We start from the raw sequence: 9,058 nt of genomic DNA, 5'->3' as shown, positions 1-9,058 counted from the left end.
AAAATAATGCCTTAAAATATAATACTTTTAGACTATTCTCTCCCCCATAGACTTCAATGCCGTAAACATATTTCATCCAAAAATATGGAACGCTTCACGAATTTGCGTGTCATCCTTGCGCAGGGGCCATGCTAATCTTCTCTGGATTGTTCCAATTTTAGTATATGTGCTGCTGAAGCGAGCACTCAGTACTCTTCTTCAACACCACAGTTTAAAGGCCTCTTTGTCCTTATTCAAGGTTTCTGACATCCTTATTCATTGTCCAGCTCTCAGATGCATAGTTGCCACAAAATGCATTGCAGCTTGCGCATTATATTCAATAAAGGTTTTACTTTTTGCTTATTTGCAATTTTGGGGGTCCAAATTCTTTTGGCAAAGGAAATAAACTGCCAATAAATAAGGCAATCTAGAGAAGTCACGGAGCTCTGGTGGTTTAATGTTAAAGAGCTGTGCTGGCAACTCCACGAACTGCTCAAATCCACCAGCAGCTCCATGGGAGAAAGAGCGCAGCCTCCTCTAGGGTGTTTTACAGTTTCTAAAAAGCCACTGGATGGTCGGCTATGAGTCAGTTCCAACTGGACAGCACATAACAACAACACAGAAATTACACTGATATAAAGTGAATTATGAAACTACAAAGAAAGAAGACATAAATACCAAATTTTAAAAACCAGACCAAAAAAACTCTCCACATGAACCAACAAGCCATAGCAGTCTGGGATAGTTTTGGATAATGAAAATTCATCCTTTATGCTGTAATAAAAGGTATCATTATGTTATAATGTCACTTAAAAAGGAATAGTAACCAATAAAGAAGTTCTGCTCAGGAGGACAGGAAATTGTCTATTTTGGCAAAAGTTTTATTTATTTATTTTAGAGGGTTTTAATGAGTTTTTTTTTCCTTGCTGTATTTTAAAATTTATTTTTCACAGTATTGCAATTAAAATTTCATCTGCTTATTCCTATACATTTTATTTTCTTTTTTTTTTTATTATTTTTGTGTGAGTGTACCGTCAAATCAGATCTTACTGGTACAGGAAGAGATTGTCCTTCCTTCCCCGGCAGAGCATCTGGTGGATTCGAACCGTGTGCCTCTGGGATTGTAGTTGCAGCTCCTTCCACTAGGCCACCAGAGCTCCCCACATTTTATTTTCTAACGTTAATTAAAAGTTAGTTACAATACTTGACCAGCTTCCTGACTGCATACTATCTATCCCTTTACTTAGCTTATCTTTTTATTAATTTTTACTTCTTTCTTCCTCTCTTTCCAGTCTGGTAACTAAGAATGATTCTGTGTGTATGCGTTTTCTGAGCTTTTTTTATGATAGTGGTCTAACACTATAATAGTCCTTTTGTGACTGAGTTATTTTGCTTACCCTAAAGTAAATCCTTGGAGTCAAGGATTCTGAGGCTTCATCTGACATACTTTGGACATGTTGCAAGGAGGGACCAGTCCTTGGGACATGCTTGGGAGGGTGGAGGGACAGTGTAGGAGAGGAAGACCCTCGATGAGATGGATTGATTCAGTGACTGGGACAATGAGGGTAGGTGTGTACAGACAGTTAAGATTGGCACAGGAAAGAGAAGGGTTGGGGTCACTATGAGTCACAAGTGACTTGATGGCACATAACCACAACAATAAGAACAACAACAACAACAAAGCCCTTTAAATGAATCCATGTTATACAATGGATTGCATAACACTTTCGGGGGTGCACAGGACTCCACTAGGAAACTCTGGTGGTGCAGCCCAGAAGGAGTTGTGCTGCTACTAATTCAAAGGCAGTGCCCTTCTGGTCGTTTGAACCCTCCAGAAGCTCTGCAGGAGAAAGAGGAGCAATTTACTCCCAAGCAATTTATAGCCTCTCAAAAACTCACTGGAAGGGCACTTATGAATGAGTTCTGACACGATTGGGGGGGGGGGGGAGACCAGCAAGAAACCAAAAAGTATTCCATTGTATGAATGCACCTTTGTTTCTTTATCCTTATATCCACTGATGGATACTTGGGCTGTTTCCACCTCTTCGCTATTGTATAAAAATGTTTAGCAAGATTTTGAAATTGAAACGACTATAAAATGTTGTAAGTCATCAGTTACTTAAAAGCTTAGCCACATCACCAAAGTTTTCTTGATCCTGTCCCCTTCTCCTGCGCCAAACAACAGGGTATGCTCGCTGTCTCTCCTATTTGCTCCCATGATACTCGGTATTCATGTTTATCATTTCACTAGCCACAATGTCATATTTATCAGCCCCCATCTTTTCTGTTAAGGCTGCACTCTCATAATGTCAACTCACTCACTTGCAATATATGCCCATGCAATAACTATGTAGAGACTGAATTTCATAGGCTGCAAATTGAGGTGTGCAAAAAAAAAATATTTCTTTTTACTCAAGTCTTGCTTCTGGCTGTATATGTTCTCTTTATTCGTGTGTGTGTGTGTGTGTGTGTGTGTGTGTGTGTGTGTGTGTTATTCTTACATTTCCTAAACCAAAAGGTGACCTGTTGCATAACATACAAATACTATTTGGTCCCTTGCCTTATCAAACAATGTATTTAGGAAATTATCAGTTTAGAGCATGCCCCCTTCCTCTTTAAACCAACTTGAGGTTTGTAGCATTCTATTGTGTATATATAGTATACATGGTATCCTCTTCTTAAACCAGATGCCTCTGGAAACTCTATAAACATAAAGAAATTATGTTAATCATAGAACAGAGTTCAGGTCTTTTGTTCATAAGGTCACTATGAGTCTATCCAACTTGACACTTAACCACTGCTAAGTGAGACTAGTTTTGTTATATTTTGGAGAAACATTCTTCTACTTTGTACATCACTTTTTGTCAGTTTGTTGTACTGAGGTAATCTGGGTTTACTGTGATGTTGAACCTTGTGTCATTGGGGTGTCAAATGCCATAATGGTTTCTCATTGTGGACAGTGTTCGGTGGAGCTCCCAGTTGTAAAACAGGTTTGGAAGCAGGAGTGGCATCTATTTCCTAAACAACATGCCAATGGAAACTCTATGAACTTGAAGAAACTATGATAATTATAGAAAGGGTTTCGTTCATAGAGTCACTATGTGTCATGCTCAACTTGACGGCAATCAACAACAGTAACTAAAATTAGTTTTTTTGCAAACCTACACTCCATTGATCACATAAAAATTTATGCTGGCTGAATTTCCTCAGCTGATTTCATAATGTCTTTCCTACCCTTCTCCTCCTTCCCCAGGATTATGTCTAAGATACAGAAGGGTCTACAACATCCAGACATTGGGAATGTGTGTAGGACTTCGACCCTTTTGCCATCGGCCTAAATCATTGTCTCCTGTAGCCCCTCGTTCTCAGTGATCTGCAGGGTTGAGCAGTTGCCTATGCTAGCATCTCTAGTAGACACAGTCCCATCTTGTCTCTCATCCAAAGTCCTTCACAGGGACTTTGTGCCAAACTTTCCCAACCTTGAAGTTCTGCAGGTCTCAGCCCTCTCCACCTGCTTCTGTGTCCATCTTAGGAGCTGTGCAAAGATGTCAGTGCATTTGCTTGCCACTCTTGTGCAGACAACATGACTCAATTATCATGTGAGAGGAATTTGGAACCTTACTGCAGCAGTTTTCTTTTCAGGAAACAAAGCAGTTTTAATGTGTCTGTATACAAAACCTGTTATTCCACTGCAATCCCAGAGGTATGCGGTTCAAATCCACCAGATGCTCTGCTGAAGGAGGAACTATCGCCTCCTGTACCAGTCAGATCCAATTTGACGGTACACACATAAAAAGAATAAATAAATAAATAAAAATTATAAAAAAAATCTAAGTTCTCTGTAAATGTTGGTTAAAATGACAAAATAAAATTAATTTTAAAAAAAAAGAAAAAAAAACCTGTTATTCCTTTATGGCTGGTTCTAACCATGGCTCCCCTCTTCTACTCTCTCCTTCCAAACTGTGGTCACTTTATCTAGTCTGCATAGAGCTGCCTGGATCTACCCAGTACCTTTTGATGCCTCTTATTCTAGGCATAATCTTGAGTTGGACACAACCTCATTTTAGTTCTGTTTTTTGACATCAAGTTCTTTCAATAAAGGTTACTGCTCTTAAACGCTGAGCAATGAAACTCCAAAGACATTCTCCTGAGAACTTGAATGTGAACAGTAAATCTCGTTAGCCAACTCCTTTTGGTTTTTATTTGCATTGCTGTTACCATGTGTTGCCACCTGCCTGGGAAGCACATGATAGGGCTCACAGGAAAGATAACACAAATGAACACACATTTTAGGCTACGATGCCACTGCACTCAAGAAAAGTTTGCAATTTTTCTTTGATATTTAAAAATAAATGTGCCATTGTAAACATAAGACCACCAACCACCTTCTGGATCCTGCTGAATGAACAGGTACCAGATTATACTCTTCATAGGGAATATAAATGCTCAAGGTGGACTGATACTGAACCAGCCCCACACGTCCTGTTTGTATTCAGAATTCTGATGAATTTAGCCCAGTTTCTCCTGCCATTTCTTTACCAAATTGTTTCCTGTTCTGCTTTCCAGAGCCATGTGATCCTGGACAGCTCAGTTTACTTGTCCTGCCTTATACAGACACCTGATGGGAAAGTTACATTCCAAATTTGTTATCTCTGCTGGTAGCAGTGCCAAATGCTGGGGTTTATGTCACTTTTCTTCATGTCTAAATGTCAAGGAGTGCTTAGGCTATCCTAACCTAACACATTCTGCCTAACACATCCTAACCTAACACATCTGTTACCTGTTTTCACATCCTGTTATGTAGGGCAGTGGGGTTTTTTTGTTTTCTTTTCTTTTTCTTCAAGAGATTTAACACAGAAACAGCAAAGAAAAATTACTTACCTTTCTGTGAAACACACTTGATGATTAAAGCCCCTTGAACTCACCACAAGATAAATAATCCAATAGAAAAATGGGCACAGGATATGAACAGACACTTCACCGAAGAAGACATTCAGATGGCTAACAAGCACATGAAGAAGGGTTCAAAATCCCTAGCTCCGAGAGATGCAAATCAAAACAACTATGAGATATCATCTCACCCCAGACAGAATAGCAAAATTCAACAGAGCAGGAAACAACAAATGCTGGTGAGGTTGTGGAAAAACTGGAACTCTTATTGGTGGGAGTGTAAAATGGTGCAACCACTATGGAAGGCAGTATGCTGCTTCCTCAAAAAGTTGGAAATAGAAATACCATTTGACCCAGCAATTCCACTACTGGGAATATACTCCAAAGAGACGGTAACTGACATCCAAGCAGATATATGCACACCCACATTTATTGCAGTTTTGTTCACAATAGCAAGGAGATGGAAACAACCTAAGTGTCCATCAACAAACGAATGGATAGAGAAGCTGTGGTATATTCACACAACGGAATACTATGCTGCATTGAAAAAACAAGGAACTCATGCAATATTATTCAAAATGGGTGACTCTGGAGGACATTATGCTTAGTGAAGTATCTCAGTCACAAAAGGACAGAGAGAAATTTGCATGGTGCCACTGTTGGAAAACAGGACTGACCTCAGGGTTGGGGAGAGACTGAGAAAGATGGGTTCAATAATGTATACTGCATTGAAACAGATGAAGGAGAAAACTGTTTAAAAGGGATATGTGATTAGGTATTATTGTCATGACAGGAGTCCAGAGCGAAGCCTGCATAGTGGAGTGTACCTGGGAGGAGGAATTTTAAAACAATGAAAGAATTTTTCTTTTACTTTTCCAAGAGGGTAGTGTACTAGGGGGGAGGGTTGGGAGGGGTGAAAAGTGCAATAATGAATGAATGGAAATCCAAAGTCTCTGTGAATTTTTACTGAAATTAATTTTTTTAAAAGCCCCTTGAACTGACCAGCAAGCCACACATATGAGAATTTGCATTCTTTCTTGCTACTATTCAAAGCACTGCTGTCATAATCCATCCAGTGCATGGGGCCTGACTTTCTGTAACTATACAATGCCAGGCCTACCAAGAACAAACTTTCTTCATGGAGTATTTCTTCTTCCATTGTTTTTTTTTTTCATTTGATGAAGTCCCATGAATTATTAATGAAATATATTTAAATTATTTAAACTATCACAAATAAAATTATGGCTATATGCCCTGGATGTGCTAAGTTGTGCCAAGAAATCTGGAGAACAGCCAGCTGGCCCACTGACTGGAAAAGATCGATATTTGCTCCCATTCCAAAGAAAGGTGACCCAACAGACTGCAGAAATTATCGAACAATATCATTAATACCACATGGAAGCAAGATTCTGCTGAAAATTATCCAAAAACGTTTGGAACAATATATCAACAGAGAACTGCCAGATGTACAGGCTGGATTTAGAAGAGGTCGTGGTACTTGGGATATTATAGCTAATGTTAGATGGATCTTGGCAGAAAGCAAATACCAGAAGAATGTCTATCTGTGCTTCATTGACTATGCAAAGGCTTTTGACGGTGTGGATCACAAGCCGTGGCTGACTCTAAGAAGAATGGGAATCCCAGTACATTTGATTGTGCTAATGTGAAACCTATACTTGGACCAAGAGGAAGTCGTCAGAACAGAGCAAGGAGACACTACATGATTCAAAATCAAGAAGGGGTCCGTCAGGGATGTATTCTGTCTCCATACCTTTTCAATCTATGCAGGACAGATCATCCAAGACACCGGGCTGTATGAAGAGGAATGTGGCATCAGGATTGGTGGAAGAATCATCAACAACCGGCGTTATGCAGATGTCACAACCCTGCTTGCTGAAACTAAGGAGGACCTGAAGTGCTTGCTGCAGAAGGTCAAGGACTGCAGCTTCAATACAGATTGAAGCTCAACATCAATAAAGATTCTCACCACTGGGCCAATTGGCAGCATCAGTATGGATGACGAAGAGATTGAAATAGTTAACAGTTTTAGTTTGCTTGGCTCCACAATCAATACTCTTGGTAACAGCAGCCAGGAAATCAGGAGACGAATTGCTTTGGGAAGGTTGGCTGTGAGGGACCTCACAGGAGTACTGAAGAGGAACGTCAGGCTGGAGATTAAGGTGCGCCTGATCCGGGCTATAGTCTTTGCAATTACGTGCTATGTATCAGAGAGTTGGACAGTGAATAGGGTTGATAGAAAGAGAATTGATGCCTTTGAGCTGTGGTGCTGGAGAAGAGTGTTGAATATACCATGGACTGCTAGGAGAACAAACAGGTTTGTCCTGGAGAAGGTGAAGCTGGAATGCTCCTTGGAGTCAAGGGTTATGAAGCTTCGTCTGACATATTTTGGGCATGTTGCAAGGAAGGACTGGTACTTGGAGAGGGACATCACGTTTGGCAGAGTGGAGGGGCGACGAAGGAGAGAAAGACCTTTGATGAGATGGATCAATACTGTGACTGGAGAGGTGGGAATAAGTGTGTTTCAGATGGCTAGAATACATTGGCACAAGATAGAAGAGCATTTAGAGCTCTTGTACATAGGGTCGCTATAAGTCACAAACAACTCGATGGCACATAACAACATACAAAAATGAAATTTAGGATAAAATATTAAAAGGCAAGTTACCTAGTTACTGTGCATACTAACTCTGCCTGTTATCAAGACCCGGAATATGCCAAAATGAAAACTGTATCTGGATAATAGAAGTATGATTTCCTCTCCCCTCCCCGCACCGTGATTTGGGGGAATTTTCAAAGCTAACTGGTTTTCCATTTAACACATTTTGGTTTCTAACAATGTTCTTATGTGCTGTCGAGTTGCCTGCAATTCATAGTGACCCTATGTACAGCAGCTCTGAACCTTGCCCTATTCTGAGCCAGTCTGACTCTGACACACCAACCCCCCACTGCCCCAGTTACTGTATCAATCCATCTTTTCCAGGGTCCTCTCCTGTGCTGTTCCTCCACCCTTCCAAGCATGATGTCCTTCTCCAAGGATTGATCCCTCCTGGCAACATACCCAAAGTATGTCAGACAGAAGCTTCAAAATCTTTGCCTCCAAGGAGCAGCTTGGTTTCACTCGCCATGATAAAAACAAACAAACAAACAAAAAAAAAACCCAACAACTTTACGGTTTAAAATTAAGAAAGGTGTGCATCATACCTATTTCATCTGTTTGGTGAACAAATCATTCCAGAAGCTGGATTCCATGAAGAAAAATGTGGCATCAGGATCTGAGGAAGACTCATAATGCATCAGCATTACACAGATGACAGCACTCACTTGCCACAGAAGATCAAAGACTTCAAAATGGATTTCACCTCAAATCAAGATGACAAAATTCCTCACCACTGAGCCAATAGGAAATATTGTTAGATGAAGAAAAGATTCAAATTGTCTATTATCTTACTTGGATCCACCATCAACACCCTTGGCACCAGCAGTCAAGAAATCAGGACGTAAAGCATTAGGCAAGTCTATTGTCAGGGACCTAAGTACTGAAGGGCAGTGATATCAGTTTAATGCCTAAGGTGCATGACATTCAGATCATGGTCTTTTCAATCACTTGCTATGTGTCTGAGAGCTGGACAATGCATAGGAATGACAGAACAACTCATGCCTTTGAGTTTGTTGTTGAAGAGTACTGAATTTATCTAATGGACAAACAGCTATGTCTTGGAGAAGGTACACTCAGAGTGCTCCTTTGAGACGGTAAAGCTTGTCTGCATACATTGGAGACGTGGCTAGGAGCATCCCTTGGAAAAGGACATCATGATGGGAGAGATAGAGGGTTTCACAAAAGAGACCCTCAACAAGATGGACTAACACAGTGTTAGCAGTAATGGGCTCAAGTAGGCCGCAGACATGAGGACGCCGCAGGATAATAGAGGGTTCTGATTTGTTCGTAGGTTTGCTGCATCACACTCAACTCGAAGGCACATAACAGGATCATCCATGTTATACAGTGCTTCTGAAATTCATTACTTTTAAGTGTCCCATAGTATTATCGTGTGTATATACTTTATTTTGTTTACCTACTTGCGGACACTTAAGTTCCATCTCTTTTCCGATGGCCAAAGTATGTGAGACAGAGCCTTAAAATCCTTGCCTCCGAGCGCGAGGGCGACGC

This window comes from Elephantulus edwardii, unplaced genomic scaffold (genome assembly GCF_000299155.1).
Source record: "Elephantulus edwardii isolate Elephantulus edwardi_28Jun2011 unplaced genomic scaffold, EleEdw1.0 scaffold00134, whole genome shotgun sequence".
Lineage (NCBI taxonomy): Eukaryota > Metazoa > Chordata > Mammalia > Macroscelidea > Macroscelididae > Elephantulus > Elephantulus edwardii.
The sequence above is the reverse complement of the archived record's forward strand: the minus strand, read 5'-3'. Positions refer to the sequence as shown.